At 50.6% G+C, this 17,687-nt stretch overlaps 1 protein-coding gene and 1 long non-coding RNA gene across 18 annotated transcripts in view; one reads left to right on the top strand and one right to left on the bottom strand.

The window, feature by feature from the left end:
• The window catches only part of WDR25 (WD repeat domain 25), a 141,325-nt gene that overhangs the window by 109,867 nt on the left and 13,771 nt on the right, over positions 1-17,687 (bottom strand). The window lies entirely within an intron of this gene.
• Positions 8,063-9,396, top strand: LOC123584319. The gene is made up of 2 exons (XR_006705314.1): positions 8,063-8,372; positions 9,231-9,396. It is a non-coding gene; the product is annotated as an uncharacterized LOC123584319 (long non-coding RNA).

Here is a 17,687-nt window from a genome sequence, read left to right as displayed (position 1 = left end):
AACAGCAATGATGGGGCTTTTACTTTTCATCTTTTCAAGCGCCAGCTGCTCGAAGGTCTCCCCTTCCTTGAAAAGCATGCCCTTTAGGGACCCCTGGTGGGCTTCCTGGGGGTCTCTGCATGGTGACATAGCTTGCAATGATGACGTTCACGTTTAACTGCTAATATTTCTAACTGATTCATATTCTAAAAGGCAATGCAGAATCAGAGAGCAGGAAGACTGGCCCCAGGCCACCACGTCACCTTAGGCCAGGCACATCTCCCAGTGGCCCCAGACTCCTCACTGATAAAATTACAGGCTGGGTCCGGATCACTGAGTCCCCAGCCTGATAATCCATGGAGCCATTTGCTCAAAGGCAGCCACATGAAGAAACCGGGTGAGACAGAGAATACGGAGCTGGGAGGATGGGGGCGGGGCGGGGGGGGGAAACGGGACGTGGAGTGGGGGGACAGGGAGGAGGAGGGAAGGATAGGGAGGGATAGCGTCTCGAGGCCCTCAGCTCATGCTCCCCAGGGGCAGCCCCTAAAAATTTCCATGGAGCCCTTGGAGCCCCCAAAACACAGGCTGCAAATCACCGATCTGACTTATCTCGACAGGCCCCTCAAATAAAATAAGTCTAGTGTTCCAAATTTCCTTTGCAGAAGCAAAACGTTCTTAATAAGGCTGTAATGGAAAAATAATTCATGCATTTTATTTCCTATTTAATGCATTTATGTATTTTCCACAATGAGCATACATTATTTTAATAATCAGAAGAAAACAAACATTATTAAAAAGAAAACAATTCACATGGCTTAAAAAACAAAACAAAACACCCGAGGCACAGAACAGACAAGCAGAAAGGTTTGCGTGTTCTTCCAGCGTCATCTACCAGCGTTAACTGCTAATTACTTTCCTCCCTTTAGAGTAGCAAAATATCACAAGTGTTTGGAAAAGGTCTGATGAGTCACCAAACGCTCTGTGGCTCTCCGCTGCGTCACTGAGTCCTATGCAGGCCTGCGTAAATATTCATAATATTTATACACACACCCCCTCCCTGCTCACCCTGGGCTTCAGAGACTAGGGGGAAGCGCTGGGGATGGGGGAGGAATGGCATGGAGGGAGTGGGGGGCCTGGGCTGTGGATCTTCCACAGAGAACCTGACCTTCTCCCATCACAGGTCTCTTCAACCCTAACACCCACCACACAGGGCTGAGAAATACTGGGATTCAATATACGTAAAAGTGGGTTTCCAATAAATGGAGGCACTTTTAAGCCCCCAAAGTGTAACTGCATTTGTACTTAATCTTGGGAGTCTATAAAAAAGGAGAGGGGTAGAGGCAAAATTATGTCAAGTCTGGGCAAACATAACCCCACCCCTATCTGCTCTATCCTAAGGGCCCAGTTTCTATCACCAAAGCATCATGGGCGGCCTCCCCAGGGGTTTTCCCTCCAATTCCACACCCAGCAGTTCAGAAATTTTCCAAGGCTCGCAGTTCCTACAGGAAACACTCTACATTCACCCACATGCCTCACAAAGCCCCGATCCCCCTCCCCTCCGGGCCATTACCATGACTCTCTACCCTAGCCCATTCCCCTCCGCCAGATGTACAAACATCTGTGCGGGGGTCCCAGGGCGCTCAGCCTACCCTGACTCTCTCCCAGCCCCTCCTTCCCTCGCCCCCAGGGCCAACTCCAGTGTCTTCTCCCACCCCAGTCAAGTCCGGCTCTCGTCCTCTGTGCTGCCCAATACCAGCCAAGCATCCTTCCCAAGGCCTATCTTGATTTACCTGTCTGGACACTCAGCGAGCACCTCAAGCTCTCAGAGAAGAGTCCCCACTCCAACCTCCGGCACCTAGACTCAATCTAGCGAAACTAGGCATTGGAGCCTGTTTGGGCCCTAAAGTGCAAGACCGTGGTTCCTGCTCTCAAGAATTTTATGCTTCAGGGGCAAGCTGTCTCCAAAGCTTGCAGAAAGAAACAGCCAAGGCTCCCAGGGTGCACGTGATCTCAAGGGTTTCTCTGGCTTACGTGTACCAACCAGCCACCTGTAGCAGCTGCGCCGGGAATGCACCAGCTTCCAAAAGGACGCCTGAAGAAGGCAGTGGAGGAGCCTACAGGCATCCCTCCGCCCCTGCCCACCACCGCCAGCCCCATCTAGAACCTGACAGCCGCCACCAGCAGGCCAGCCAAGCTTACCCAAGCCAGACTGACTTTCCAATCCCATCTCACCTGAGGTGGGAAGATGGCTGGCTATAGGGCTTCGAATTAAAGGCCTTTCCTCGCTGCCTCCTGGACTACGAGAGGCATGTGGATCGGAGAGTAAACGGGGTTATTCAGGTCAAAGGAGGACAATTACCCCAAAAATGTGAGCACTCCAATAAGAATCGGAAAGCAACTTTTCTGGAACCCAGGACACAATGTAAATTAAATGTCTCTGTGCCACGTATATATCAGCACCTGATCTCTCAGAAACTCTCCGGTCACTGTCACAGTGTTAACTCCTACTCAGCCTGGCATCCGACTTCTTTCCCTGGAAGGACTTCAGCAAACTTTGTGTTCCGTGCGGAACCCACTCCGTTCTGGAGCTGCTGCCGCTATCCGGCTGACTCTACACGAGGGAGGAGCCAACACGTCAGTGTCCTCACGCTCGGCACCTCTGGTCCTGCTCAGCCGCCCTCTGCCTGAGAGCAGCTGGGAATTCCCACGAGGCAGAGAGAGGGGGCTGAAGACGGCAGGGGGCCTCCACCGATTACTGCCAGCGCTAACTCATGTTTCGCATCTGTCCAGCTGCCCTGAGCCTGCCCTTCTTTCTCTGTCCCCACGTGTGTCATTCATTCAAGAATTCGTTCGTCCACTCACTCATGACACAAATGCCTATCCAGCACCACTCGGTGTAAAGCAGAGAGGACAGGAAGTTGCAGCCCTGACCTTAAAGAACGCAGCCCCGGGGACGGAGAGAACGTGGGGCGCGGGGCTGCACACATACGGCAGGCGCCAGCTCTGGAGAGGCACAGGGACAGGAATTAATGAAGCTGGGGGCATGGATTCCAGGTCTACCACTTGGCAGCAGTGTGACCCTGGGCAAGCCACCCAGGAGGAACCTGGTGCCAGCCACCCTGCTGCCACACGGCCTTCCCCACTCACCTCCCAGCTCTTCACGCTAAATACAGACTCCATCAGCTTAAGTCTCAATTGTTTCAACTGAAAAATGCAGAGAAAATGCCTAAAAGTGACTCGTGGAAAGTGGAGCTGTCCACATACAGACCCCAGCATAGAGTGAATACTCAGTAGAGGGCAAACGCTTTCTTAGGACGTCTCTGAATTATCCCACATCCCGTCCCATACCCAGAACAGGAAACACACCTGCCTTATGCTCCTCTCTCAAGCCCACACCAATAAGTCAATACTGGACAATCCAAGTGGCCAATCCAAACCCAATCACTCCAGATCTCAGTGATGGGACACACCTATCAAATGGAGAATGAGGGCTCCCTACTCTGCCCTCTGCTTTGAACTTGGATCCCCATGTTTTGATCGAGCTGGAGCCTCTCGACCTTGGGAGAATCCAAACATCTGATCCGCCCTCTCAGGGCAGCACGGGAGAGCGGAAAGAACTTGGGCTCTAGAAGCAAACAGTCCTGAAGTCCTGTCCCGGCTCTGCCATTTGCTAGCGGATGCTCCTGGGCCCTGCAAGCCCCCTCAACTGCAGCATGGGCATGCGACCAACCTCTGAGGGGGTTCCAGAGGATTCACCGTATACATGATGCCAGGCACTGATCTGGGCACACGGTGGGATCTCAGCAAATGGGAGTTGTCATTGCTATCAAAATTCAATCCCAGGGAGCCGACCACCTTGAGTTCTCGGGATACCAGATAAAGTTCACACCAGCACAGCACCCTTCTACTCAGCGCACTTCATCAGGCAAGCCAGAAGCCAGGCCAACAGGAATTAACTTAATGCTCCGTTTGGCAGTGCTTCCCTAGGTCCATCACCCATCCTCATTCCCTGGAAGCCGCCAGCCAAGCAAACTGGAATATTGATCACAGCAACCATCTCAATATCTCAGGGCAAGTCTGAGGGCCAAACACTTTGTATGTGTTTCAATTACAAGAGTAGGCTTGCCATTCTAATTCTGCTCCATTCCAGCCGGCTTCACTCTGGGCAACAAAGGGGACCCTAAAAAGTTGAGTTAATCACTAATCTATTAATGGAATCACACCTCCACATTGATTTTACATTATCATTTCAGAATGATGCATATTCATTCTCCATCTTCAGTTCTAAGCGTGGGGGAGGAAGCGAGAGTTACCATGCTGATGCCACGCTCCAGGAATCTCTCAGGGCTGCCGTCCTGCTGACTATGCACGACACCCCACTGCACCAGGAACCGGCGGGAAAAGGCTGAGGGCATTCCCTAGGCCCCCGACAGAGCACCGCAGCTCAATGACAAGCCTGCCCGGCTCCTTCCACAAGTCCCACTGATCCCAATAATTCCTAAGGCTTTTGCTTCCAATTTGCCCCCCCAGTATTTGGCCATACACGCTTTGGTAGGAAAGGCGGCCAGATCATTCTAATTCAAACGAGCAGGTTTGTTTGCTGCACGGGGGCTGAGTGTCCCCTAAGACATCGAGATCAGTGAGGAGCAGATCCTCCAGAACCAGGGCAGGGGACCTGGTGGCAGATGGGATAGAGGGGAGGGAGAGCCATTTTTCAGACACATTTTTCCTCTGTACATCTTTTTGTCTCCTTTTAATCTTGCACCAAAATTTGTGTACTTCTATTCTTTAAAAGAAGTTTTCAGATGAAATAAGGAAAATGGCTTCTTCCCCCTTGAGGAAACTTACAATCAAACAGGAGGGACCAGATTGGATCTACAAAGAAAATTTTAATTCACCCCAACAGCCATTCATTGGGCACTTTTTGCATGGAAGCCCCGAGCTGCTCAAGACAGGTTCACACATGTAGTCAATTCCTACATGTGTGTCAGCTGTCAATTCCTCAGACAGGAAAGGACCTCACAACATAAGGGTATCCTCCCAGTAGGTCTCCCCAAATGCTGGCCGCCCAAGTTTCATCCCCCTGGCATTTTACTTCATCCCAAGGCTCCGCTCCATGGTGATCACAGGTCTTAGTAACTTCTCTGCCTGCTTAATGATGTCCTCCGGAGGTCATGTGGAGAGAAAACCGATTCAAAATCCTGAAAACTCATTCAGCAACTCTGCAGGAAGACTTGGGAGGGACACCTGTAATCCTCTCACTACCTCATTTAGCTAAAGGTAGTTTGGAGATCGCAAAACCGCTCGGCATAAAAGGGCCTTGGAGATCACAGTAGAGCCTCTGTGTTTTCCAAATGAGACACCAAAGCCAGAGCTGACCTCACTTGCTCAGGGTCTCAGCTGGTGAAAGGCAGACACACACGTGGACCCCTGGCCTCTGACAGCCGGCTCATTGCTCTCTCCATCCCCTGTGGCCCACCTGTCTTGTCCCTGTCCACAGTAATAACCCCGCAAAGAAATGAGTCACTCACTTGCCCACATCACGCCTGTGAAGTCAGAGGGTTATTTTTTTAGAAAAAAGTAATAACAAAGGAAAGGGGGGAAAAAATATCTTAAATAAAGGTTGTCTTTCCTGACATGATGGATGGAAAGCTTTCGGGCGTGCGACGGAATGGAGTGTGATTATACCGAGGTAATAATGGCTATCACATGTCAGGAGAGCAGATGTCACTACTTTCTGACAGAGGGCACTTGGGAAGAAGTTACAAATAGAAAGCTTTCCCTCTACTTTCTGAGGGGGTAGAATAAGAATTCCACCTGAATTGCCAAGATCTGTTCCAGGCAGCGTCTGTGCAGTAGAGAGAGGGGCAGACAGTACCCCCCCGCCCCCCCGCCCAATGCCATCACAGGCAGTCACGAGAAGAGCAGTCAAAATTGGGTTTTAAAAGCCTCGCACAATTGAGCACAAGTGCCGTCCAGCACTTAACTACTCCTTCACCGCCGCCTACCAATGCCAGGCATACCCCAGGAAGATGCACCAAGGAGCATGAGGGGCGCCCCTCCCAGGAGTGTGTACTAAGATGAGAGCCCAGAACTCCAGAGGGAAAGGGTGGGCACCAGCATCCAGAGAAGAGGGCAGAGAGCCACCAGGAGTGTGAGTTAGGGGTGACTCACCATGCCCCTGCTTCTTAAAATCTCTAGTACTTTTCAGTTCCTCTACATGGACAGTTTTTCTTTTAGGATCCAACCAAGAAAAAATTAAAACCAACACAGACGTTTTTTAAAAGGACCACAAGAACCTGCCAGTACAAAGCTATGGGGAGAAAGAAGTGATTGATTCTGGAGCAGGGAGGTTGGGGGGGGGGGGGAAGGGTGGAGGGGGGCACCCAGAGGAGACAGAACTGGAGGCAGCCCAGATGGACAAGGATTTGCATCATGGAGAAATGGGGACGTGGGGACGTGGGCTCAGGGTCACTTCTGCCAGAGCTGTGGAAGGGACAGGGAAGCCGAAGACAATGGGGGGGGAGGGAGGGGTCCCGCCCCCAGGACACGGAGAACTGTGTGCCAGCCTGGTCTGAGACTCCTGAAGCCACCAGAGGTGATAAGCAAGGAAATGCTTAATTAGGTGGCACTGGGGGGGATCCAGGAGGGACTGAGGCCACCAAGGAGGCCCAGCAGAGGCAGCTCGGTGCAGCAGAGGCCTCGGCCGGCCGCCGGGGGCCGGGGAGAGGCCCCGCCTGCTCCAGCAAGCCGCCGACGCGCCCCGGAGGCCCAGAGGAAATATTACCGCGAGACAAAAACTGAATTATGAAATCCGCAAGCAATAATTAGTTTAAATTACTACTTCTACTTGAATAATTAAACACGCTTATTTTCACTCACTGATGTTTTATTCATTACCATACATCTTTCCTGAAAGTTGTTTTTAACGTGAATATTCTTTTATTTGCAAAGATCCCACAGAGATTTACTATGCTAATTTCAAACCTTTCTTCTAAAATAAAAACAACAATAACAAAAACACTCCAGATTATCATCCATTAGTGACTGCTGTGTGGGGTCCATTATCAACTTAAGTCACAGCAACTGACTGGAAACATTGTGGGTAGTGGTGAAGTTATTCACACACCAAAGCTTCCTTCCTTTAAAATTCACTACTGAACGGGCGATACTTAAATAAGCCCGAAATGAGTATGAAAATAAAAAGACCCAAGTGCAGAAAGACCATTTAGGCACAGACAGAACGAGCCTTTGCTTTTTATCACACCCTCTATTAATGAAAATGTTTTTGCATTTCCACAAATAACGGTTGGATTTTATAAGTCTTATTTTCACACCCTGGAGCCAGGATACCCATAAGCACAGTAATAAAGGCTTAAGGTTTTTATTAAGCAAAGTTACCTTTGGGAATAAGTACTAACTTAAACATAATCCACGAACTAACTCTTCCCCGCTGGGCTATTAGCTGGTGTTGGCTGAATGGCAAGATTCCAAATCCGAGCTAATGCCAACAAGCCGAGCCTAAGTCAAACCCTGAACAAACAGAAAGGAACAGGGCTGCTGTCGCCATAAACCGGCTCCACGAGGGTCCAGAAGCCAAGAGCCCTCCAAGGGGCCCAGAAAGCCTACTTCACATGCGGGCACGCAGTTGTGCCGAAGAACCGGGCTCACTGATCACTCTGACAAACGTCAGGGAGTGTCAGCTACTCTGGTAAAGCACAGGCTGCCCGACACACACACACACACACACACACACACACACACACACACACACACACACACACAGAGCCCTGTGGCTCCAGGACGGACCCCTCCCTGGGCTGGGACCCGCAAGTCCTCCCTGAACATTTGTTGAGTGAAACTCAGTATGTGAAGATTTTCTAAGGCCCTGATTCTATTTTCTCTGTCCCCCAACATCCCTGAAAAGCAATCAGTCATCCATCCCTAGAACTGAGCAAATGTGTAGACCCACCTCCCACCTGAAACTTTAGTTACTCGCGGAACCCACGGCACCAGCACCTTCCGCTGTGCAGTGCTCTCCCTCTGCTAATATAAGTAAAGTCAGCTGAATATTTTTCATAGTGGTTGCAACCGGTCCTCTGGAGCAACAGGAAAATGGATTACTCAAATTTTGAAGTTTCCAAATCAAAAATGACCATCTACTGGACAGAATTATGAGCTGGGGCACCAGTCTGGCCTTTGGAAAATGAAGGGACTCCAGAGGCCACAGGCTAGGGCTTAGCTGATTCTAGAACTCAACAGTATCTGCGTCACCATCGTTAGAAGCATCCAGAAAGCAGAGCAGAGCTTCTGCTGGGCTTGTTTCCGTGGCAACAGCTTCACTGGCCTGTCTCGGGGAAACGAAAGGAGGAAGGGCATGGAAGCTGCACAAGGTGGGGGGGGGGGGGTGAAGCGGGGAGGGAAAGGGGGAAGAGCGGGGGGTGGGGGGGGGCGCAGTGGAAGGCCAGAGAAGGGAGGATAGAAAAGGTAAAGAAAGGAGGAGAGAGGGAGAGGCAGGGAGGAGTGCGACACAAGGAGGGGACCAAAGGAAAGTAGGGACTTCTGTCTGAGGCGGTGCATCTACCTGCACTCAAAGAATGTTCTCATTTCCTTCACTAAATGTCACACGTCACTCCCCGTCAGTGCCTTAACACACACTAAGGTCACTCACTAAGCCCTCACTAAGGCCAACACGAGCCCACAGGTCTGGCTGGCTTTAATCTGGAAGGAACACAGGAAGAAAACGAGCAGGCATGGAGATCTGGGATCACTAGAGCACCACTGGCCCGTGGGAAGGGAGCACAGTGAGCCTCACTGAGGTGAAAAGCCTCTGCGGGCCTTGCTCAGGATTCAGCGGGGCAGAGATTCAGTCGGCTCCCTGCCCCTGCCCCTGCCCCTCACCCCGACCCAAAACCATTAACAACTAAAGTCACAAGAGCCCTAAACGCAACGTTAGACCCTGGGTTGTTGGATCCTGAAAGAGAAAAGGGACATTAGTGGGGAAACTGGTGAAATCTGAAAAACTCTACAGTTGACAGTTACACTGACACTGATTTCTTAGTTTTGACAAACGTACCAGGGTTATGTAAGATGGAGGGGAAGGGGAATGACAAATATACAGAAACTCTCTGCATTTTACAACCCTTCTGTACGCCTACAATTATTTTCCAAAGTTTTAAAAGGAAAATAACAAGGGCTGCCTAAAAGCAAGACTCCTGTTTTTCTAACAATGACTTATTTCTTTCTCATAGAAAACCAATGCCCTCGACAGGGCTTAACTATCCTAAAGAAGTGCAATGCTACATTCAAAGCGTGTTAGCAGTGTCCCTTCCGTGGGAAGTGAAGCCACAAGGAGACGAGCCTCCACGCATCACGGAGCATCACGGAGCAAGGGCCCTGCGCACCTGTGCAAAAACAGACACGACCCCGTCACACTCCACACTCCCGATTTCCCGCCTCCCAAGTCTCCTCCAGTCTTGCTCCCTTGTTGTACGTGTCCAACCCAGCACCCTCACCTAAACGCCTTGCAGTCAGCTGCTGGCAGCACATTCCTCCACACCCTCCAGCCTTCACCTAGTCTGTTCCCTCTACCCAAAATGCTCTTCCATTTCCTTGCTACTGAACTATTTCTACCCATCCCCCGAGACTCCCTGTGACTCTCGCTGGCGCTGCCCCTCGCTGGGGCTGTCCTTTGCACCCCGTAGCATTTCATCCTCCACTCCACCAGAGCAGGTATGATGCTACAGTGTATTTGTCTACCTGCTCCTTCTTCCCAGAGTCCCAGAGTCTTTCAAGGAAGGGTGAGACACCCTACTCATCTCTGTACCCCACCCCCATCCCCAGCACCCAACTCTTGCATCAGATGCCGAATGAATGAAATACTATGGGGCAAGAAGGCAGGCAGTTCTTTTCAGAGAGAAAATACTGATAACAACCTTGCATCTTGTGTTAAAAGGCCAAAAGGTTCTATCTGTAAGAAGTGAAGGAAGCCAGTCCTTTCAAGAGCAGATTTTGTTACAGAACGACAGGTCCATTTCCACAGACATAAGCGCTGTGCAAGTATCCTCTTCCGACCGGGAGGCTGAAAAGCTTTTCCAAGGTTTTGGTCTCCTTGACAACAGCAGTGCCAGAGACAAGTAGGGAAATAATTAAAAAGTATGTTCCCTTCGCCTCGAACTCCGCAAGTGTTTTTAAGCAATCACGAACAGTCCGCGCTCAGTGTGGACGGCGTCAGTATGGACCGAGCCGAGGGCAATGCAGGGACATGCCATCCTGTCCCCCCATCCAGCACCCCTCCTCCGAACGTGGAAGCCCAAGTGAAGGAGCCAAGCCCTCCACCCAGGACGACATTCACCGCAGGAACCACAGCCCATACAGGGCAGATTCACAACCGCACCTTCCAAGTGCCGGGTCCCACAGGTCAAACACTGCCGCGTGTAATCCTTACAGGGGCTCTTTGAACTCTTTGAGCTGGGTAAGTATTACTGTCGCCGTTTGGCAGGAGAAAAACTGAACTGCAGAAAAGTGGCCAGGCAGTGTGGTCCAGGGGCCCACAGCCCTGGCTGCACCTCACTGCCCCCCAGGCTGGCTTCTAAAGAAATGCACTCCCCCTACCCCGCCCTGGCCTCCCCTCTGACCCTCAGAGCTCATCCCGGGATCTGAAGCCCTGAAGGAAGCTGCCTTCCTCTGAGCACCGTCCAGCTGGCCCATGTCCCCACACAGAGCCACTCCTGCCAGGCTTCATTCCCTTCACCCCTGCCCCAGAGCTGCGAGAACGTGCAGGGTGAGATGGGAGGCGCCAGCCCTGAAACGTGGTCAGCTCTGATCTTGACTGATGTGTCTCCTTCTCTTTTCAGGGTGGCTTTCCATGGCCTGTTTTGTTTTAACAGCTTTACTGTATTCATATCTTTTATTGTAAGCCTCCTCAAATCCTTTCTGGATTTATGATTTATAAATAAACAATAAATAAACACATGAGCTGCAAGGAGCGACCAAGCCCATTACCTGGGAGTATAAACGCACGCAGTTCAGCAGACTGGGAGTAATCACCACTTTGATTTAGCTCCCGGCTACAGTCCTCAAAGTCCCCCTCCAAAGCCTGCCACCCCCCCCCCCACCACCCAGGGATGCTTCCCGCAAGGGAAGGGCCACGGCATGCAGGCAAGACCAGCCCCGAGACTGCCCATAGCCTGAGGTTCACGGAGGCCCACAGGAGTATGGTAAACCGAGTAGGGGTTATTCATTCATGCACAAGTGTTTTTAAGCACCTACTATGTGTTCAGCTCTCCTCCAGGAACTCGAGATACAACAATCAGGAGAACAACGTCCCTGCATCGTGGAACTTATATTGGAGTTCTTCCCATTTTGTAGGTGAACTAATTAAGACTCCAAAACATTAACGACCTTGCCCACATTCACATGACTACCTTCCGGAACTCCCAAGCAGGAAGCTGACACAGAACCGCCCCAGAACACAGAGGCAGAGAAGAGTGAGTTCAAACACCAGCTCTGTGTTCAGGAGCTACATGTCCCTCGATGTCCCTCTCTGGTACTCAGTTTTTCTCGTCTGTAAACCGGGCACGAGGAGGCCACTGCCACTGCTGCTGTCAGCTTACATGATGAAGGGCTCGCTACGTGCCTGGTACCCTCCAAAGAGTTCCCCACGATTTTCCTTGTTTAAACCTCAGACAAGTGAGGTGGATGCTATCATTACCCCCACTTACTGATGCGGAAACAAAGATCCCAAGACTTCTGTAACTTACACAGAGCCACAGTCAGAAGGAAGGGGCCAGGGCTCAGACCCACAGGGGGACTGTCCTGTGCCCCCGCTGTGAGTAAATGAGGCACAAAGCCCTGGTGTGGCCCCCGACTGTGCAGGCCTACAGCCCACAACAGGACCAGCCTGGCTCCCTTCAGTGGACACCAACACTGCCCAGACCTGCCGGCACGGGACCCTCCCTGCAGCATGGCCGTCATGCAGCACAGGGCTAGCCTCCCCACCCAGCTGGCTACTCAACTCCTCACCTTCCGAGACCTTCCCCTTCCCCTTGTGCCCTTGTGCCCTGACCCCAACAGACCCACCCTACTCCCCACTGCGTGCCCAGACCCATCACAGATGGCCCCTGGAGGGCCTGTCACATTTTTACGCCCTGGTCTGTTTCCATGCCTGGCCCCCGTTAGCTTTCTTGCCAGCAAGGGTATGGCCGGTGCCCTCTGAGCCCAGAGCCTGTACACAGCCCAGCATTTCATCAATGACTGGACCAACGGACGACCAAATGAAGACAGAAGCAGAGACACCAAGTCTCCTGGCACAGACTCCAAGGGCCATCTCTCTCACACACTCTGTGGCACCTGATCTCTGGGGCCCTCACCGCTCGCGCACACACACAGCCTAACACAAGGCCCGAGGGATTCGCTGGCCACACAGCAGTCCAAGTCTACCGTCCCAGCCACCAGGAGCCAACATCACACTGCGGAGCCGCAAAACAGGAAGCCACGTCTCGAAGAGCCCAAGTTCCTCGACGGGCCTGCTGACGTCCAGGGCGTGCACCATATCGCTTGTTCAATGAATCAAGGTTACCGGAGGCACACTGCATCGCAAGCCTCCCGTGCTTAAGAACTTGGCCTAGGAGGCAATTATAGAATAAACCCTGGCTTGAAGTTCTTGATAACACCTTCCATCTGTAAGGGCTTTTATAGTCTACACGGTGGCTTCACACGTCTAACCTCGTCTGATCCCTTCAGCCCTGTGAGGTAATTATTTCACAGATGAGAACGTGGAAAGCCCAGAGAGCTCAGGGAGGCGACGTGCCTACCTCATCCGAGTGCCCACGGTGCACCGAGCGTGGCACCGGGTCAGGCTCCAGCCCCCGAATTCCGGGCCGGGCTCGGGGCTCTGTCCGGGGCAGCAAACAGCCGCCAGGGCGCACGTCATCCCAGGAGGGCCCTTAGAGTCCCTGACCCCTGCTTGCATCTACTTCCTGGCCCACGGGCAACGTGGGCTCCCACCTGCGCTGAACCCTTCCATCCTCACCCCTTCCCAAGGAATCCGCTCCCCAGGGGGACCAGTCCTGAGTTCTGGAAAGTTCTTCCTCACACGACGCCAACCTCTTCCCCCGCAGTTTCCACCATTAGTCCTGCTTTTGCGCTAGGAGCGAACCAGAGTACAACCCATTCCTCTTCCTACCGCAGCCCCGCCGGCACCTGAGGACAGCCACCGTGCTCCCCCGCCTGTCCCTGTCACCAGGCTGACGGCATCATGGCAAGACTCCAAGGAGTCAGGACATTTCAAACACACTTGAATGAGAGCAAAGAACATGGAAAGAGACCAGGACGAAAACAAACAACTTTTCTAACCAAAGGTTACAATGAAAATGTGTTTTAATTTGTGTTTCTGTACCTTTCAAAATAACACTTCAACTAGTTCAGAAAGAGACCACTTGTGTTTATAAAAGCTCTTCAGTTTTCCCCGCAGTTGTCGGGCTGTGTAAACACACTGTGAGCAGGGAGAGAAATTGCTCCTTGTGATACTGTTAATGCTGGCTTGTATGCGAATTAGAATTCTAAACTCAGCAGGTTAAAAATGTTCTGAAAGCAATTTTGGTGTTAGTCTAAATAATTATAGATCACATTCACTTAGAGAAGGGCCTTTGCCCCTTCGGGGCTCCAAGGGAAAATTCTAGGCATGATAGTTAAGCAGAATAGTTGGTTATTACGCAGGCTTTGCAGTGGCAGTGCAAATTGGCATAATCCTTTTGGAAAGCAATCTGACGGGAGACGTATCTGGACCCATGAACACGTACGAGCCTTTGACCCAGCAGTCCTACTTCTGGGAATGAATCCGAAAGAAATAATCCAACAGAAAAGGATTTCATGCATGAAGATAACCACTTCACCATTATCTATAATAGCAAAAATTAGAAACCACCTAAGTGTCCAAGGACGGCTAAGTAAATTACAGTTAATCAACTCGATAGAGCATCATGGAACCAGCACAAATTGACGGCCCTGCAAAGACACAGAGGCGGCTGGTGGTGCTGCGGCGGGAGAGGCTGGGAGAGAATGTGACGTGGGAGAAGCAGGCTGCAAGTGTGTGCGCGCTCTGTGAAAAACACAAGGCCGTACGGACCAGGAATTGGTGGGAGCGTGTCAAAAGGATAATCACAATTGAGGTGTATGTTGGAATTGGGAGACTCGCTGCCGTCGTTTTGGAATGCTATCAAATCACCTTCACGGAGGGGAGAAGGGAGGGCAGAGGGAAGGGGCGGCGGGGGCGGGGGGCAAGGGAGGCTAGGGCCCTCCTGGATCATGTCTTGGTCACACCGTTTGTAAATCTAACCAAGCAGGAGGAGGCAGTGACGCACATCCCCCAGAGCCGCGGCGTGACACCATTATTAGCAATACGTACAGCCACCTAAAATGAAATTACAGACGCAGATAAAACCGTGCTATTCAAGGCGTCTGCTTGGACCGTTTTACACTCTCTAAAGTTAGCGGGGACTCCAAAAAGCTGCTGTTTATGAGGGTTATTTTCCATCTGTATTTAGCATATTTGAAATCAAAACTGAGAACACTTAAAAATATTAACTTATGTAAACGTGACGCTAGGAAGCCCATTACATGTCAACATAAATAACATGTTTCATGAAAGATAATTATATTTTCCAAGACAAAAAACAAAATTCAGTGAGAAGGCACTCTTGATGTTTCTGCAATCTCCTTAATGGCTGGCTTAATACAAGACAGCTGGGCTCACAGAGCCGCTTCCGTATTTAATCTATTGTAACAGCATACGTCCCGTAGCCTCTGGAAAACTCCATGTACGCTCATGAGAGGGCGAGAGTGGAAACGGCAAACAACTTCTAGGTGCTATTATGAAAACAATTTTCACCCCCCTGGACCCCATGAAAGGACCCCGAAGACCCCCGAGGGGCTCACAGACCACACTGGAAACCACCGCAATGAGTCACGGCATTAAAACCCGGCTGCAGCAGTACGTGGGGGGAAAGAAGGGTTTAAAATTACACGGATAGTTGGAACTCAACCACGTTGCCTTTTATTTTCAAAGACTGGATGGAAATACACCAAAAGTCTACAGTCGTTGCCTCTGGGTGCAGAGATAATGGACAATTTTTTCCTTTATACCTTCCTGTTTTTTCCATAGCGTACACGTATTTCTTTCATGGTCAAAAACAACATTTCATTTTTGAGGAAAGGTTGGGGCGGCCGTGGTGCACCCGTGCCCTGCGGAATAAGCTGGATGGGAAGAGGGTCGTTTTAAATCATTAGTAGCCAGCATCAGTGTGGGGGAGCGTCACAAAGCAGGGCTGCTCCTTAATATACCAATCGATCCCTGGCACTGAGCACACATTCATCACGGCGGGCACTGCCTGCCCCGGACCCACAGAAAGCCTGGAAGAGATGACGAGAATTGAAACTGGCTCAAGCTAATCACTGCTAGATGAAGGTCAAATATAGGTGACTATTTATCAGATCTCAAGATGATGGGGGAAGACATGCCACGCTCTAAAGCCACAGGACAATTACAAAGGGAAAGGTCCGTGGACTTGACCACAAAAAAAAGTCAGGTTTTCTCTGTAAATAATGATAATAATAATAATGAAACAGCAAAACTCAAAATCAAACAACACACCGTAGGGGGTATGGATATGATGACAGGTCAATACTGTTCTAGGTAAACTGACAGGTAAGAGAAATACTACGACTGCAGGAGATTGATGGACAAGACCCAGGGCCACAGACACTTACTTAGCATTAACTAGGTGCCGGCTCGCTTCTGAAGGAGCTGCACGTAAATGGATTCATTTGGTTCTCACACAAGACACCACCCGATTAGTGAACGTTTAAAAAAGTTAATAATTCTACCGCTGTCAAGGGGAAGAAGACACGGTCACATTGACACATAAATGATGGCGTGTGTCACAAACGGAAGGCCATGTAGCCACTAAAAAGAACAAAGTAGATCCGTGCACGCGGAGGAAAAGGTGTGCGCGAGACAGGAGTGGAAAAAGGCAGCCGGAAGCCACCACAGACAGCAGGACGTCCGCACAGCATGCCCAGAGACCCCAGCCCTCTTCCCGCTCAGGTGCTGGAACGGGGATAGCCGGGGCGTGAAGTCATGTCTGGGATACTGACCAGGCTACTCAAAACACCTAGAGGTGTTCCCATGTGGGGGTCCTGTCCTAAGCACCGGCCGGCTCATCACCCTGCAGCAACCTCCCTGTGGACAGGCCCCATCCACGTGAGTGTGCGTGTGCGTGTGCGTGCACACACACACGCACACACACCGAGCCTCTGGTCAGATCAGTGTTTCCGGGCCTCCTTCCTGAACAGGAATGAGCGGCAGAATGTCCCGCACATGAAACACAGACACCAAAACAAAAGAGAAAAGGAGGTGACAAGGGGCAGAAACATTTTCGAAAACACAGCAAAACTTTCAAAGAACTCCAAGAGCTAAGAAAAGACCTTGTAAATATGCAATAAAAAAAAAAAATGACATCTTCTTTAAAAAAAGGAACATTCAGAAAACGAGAAACAGCTCTTGGAATGTAAAAATATGATAGATCAGAATAGAACACTTTCCTGAATATAAGTTATACTTCAGTAAAAAAAAACAGTTTAAGTATATGACAGCAGAAATACAAAAAGGAAAAAAAAAAGGATTGAAAGAGAAGGTAGAGGAAATTTCCCAGAAAAACAAAACAGAAAAAGGCAGAGAGATCAAAAACTAGAAAGAAAAGAAAGCTAGTAGAAGCTCTATACATCCAGGGACACCCAGACCACCCAAATAATCGGAGTCCCCAGGTTGAAGCCCTTGACAGGCAGCCCAGGGGTACTGCCGTCTCTCTGTGGCCCAAGTTCCATGGTGGTGGGGAGGGGGGGGTCCCTGATGCCTCACCCCGAGTGAGGGAAGACGGGCCTGAAAGCAGCACCAGGAGCCCCGGCTAGGGCCACTTTGTTGCCAGGTGCCTACGGCCATCTGGTCCTCCTGCTTTTCAGCCTGGGTCACAGCACGTGGGGAGGGACTTGAGGCGTGTTCTCTTTGATCTTGTCCCGTCGAGAAACCTGAGGAAGCCTGCTGGAGGGAGGCTGTGTGAAGGCAGGCTTCCAGGGTCCTGGGCTGACACCACTGGCATCCCTCACATGTACTTCTGACCATACCCGGTGCCCTCGCCCCTGCACCCCACCCCACTGCCCCCATTCGGGGGTCTCCGTCTGGAAGAGATGCCTGAGCAGAGACAGCAGAAGCTGAGAGGAAAGGCTGGGAGGCTGGACTGACTTACCCACCCCTCCTTTTAAGGGGTAAAAATACTAGCAGTTTGCAGGGGGGGAATAACCGTCACATAATTTTTAAATGCTGCTTGCAAAAACAAAGTACCTACAGTATAATTAAAACCAGCCGATGCTCACGGGAAAAAAATACTGAAAGGAAAAGCTGCTTACAAAACATTCACAGTTGTTATGCTTGAGTGGAGGACCTACAATTACATTTTTCATTTCTACTTTTTTTGGATTTTTTCCCAAAACTTGACTACTTTTACGATAAAACTAAGTTCAATCTCAAATAACTTTTTTTTTTTTTAATCAAGAGGACAAAGCCATCACTGGGCACTAGATGGGTGCCTTTAAGAGTCTTCTGTGTCCAGGTTTTAAAAGCAGCAAGAAATAATTTACTAGACTGTCTCAAT

This window comes from Leopardus geoffroyi, chromosome B3 (genome assembly GCF_018350155.1).
Source record: "Leopardus geoffroyi isolate Oge1 chromosome B3, O.geoffroyi_Oge1_pat1.0, whole genome shotgun sequence".
Classification (NCBI taxonomy): domain Eukaryota; kingdom Metazoa; phylum Chordata; class Mammalia; order Carnivora; family Felidae; genus Leopardus; species Leopardus geoffroyi.
Note: the sequence above shows the minus strand (reverse complement) of the source record. Positions and strands in the feature narration are given on the sequence as shown.